General features: G+C 67.4%; 1 protein-coding gene across 1 annotated transcript in view; it reads left to right on the top strand.

Annotated features, from left to right (window-relative positions):
* Positions 1-215: 215 nt before the first annotated feature.
* The window catches only part of HHIP (hedgehog interacting protein), a 74,210-nt gene continuing 74,137 nt past the window's right edge, over positions 216-288 (top strand). Inside the window, 1 exon segment of the mRNA XM_029962464.1 lies at positions 216-288. This exon segment is cut by the window's right edge and continues 277 nt beyond it. The gene's annotated coding sequence lies outside the window, so the exon portion shown is untranslated.

Here is a 288-nt window from a genome sequence, read left to right as displayed (position 1 = left end):
CCTATGGGACGACAAGTGAAGGGCTGCTGCTGCCGCCGCCGCTGCCCGGCCCGCCCCGAGCCTCGGCGCCTCGGCGCGGCAGCGGCAGCTGCTAAAACCTGTGCCGCTCGCACAACTTCGCCGGCTTCGAGCATCCTCCCGCCGGGCGCTCGGGGGGCTCGGTCCCCCGCTCCTGCCTCTTCGCGTCCGCCTTTTTGGAAGAAGCGAGGGGTGGCCGAGGTGCTGTTCCTCCGTCGGCTTTTTAACCGCTACTGTTATTATTCTCCTCCAGACTTTCCCCTTCTGGGG

The sequence above is a fragment of the Manacus vitellinus genome, unplaced genomic scaffold (genome assembly GCF_001715985.3).
Source record: "Manacus vitellinus isolate BGI_N305 unplaced genomic scaffold, ASM171598v3 scaffold_0_pilon, whole genome shotgun sequence".
NCBI lineage: Eukaryota > Metazoa > Chordata > Aves > Passeriformes > Pipridae > Manacus > Manacus vitellinus.
The sequence above is the reverse complement of the archived record's forward strand: the minus strand, read 5'-3'. Positions and strand labels throughout refer to the sequence as shown.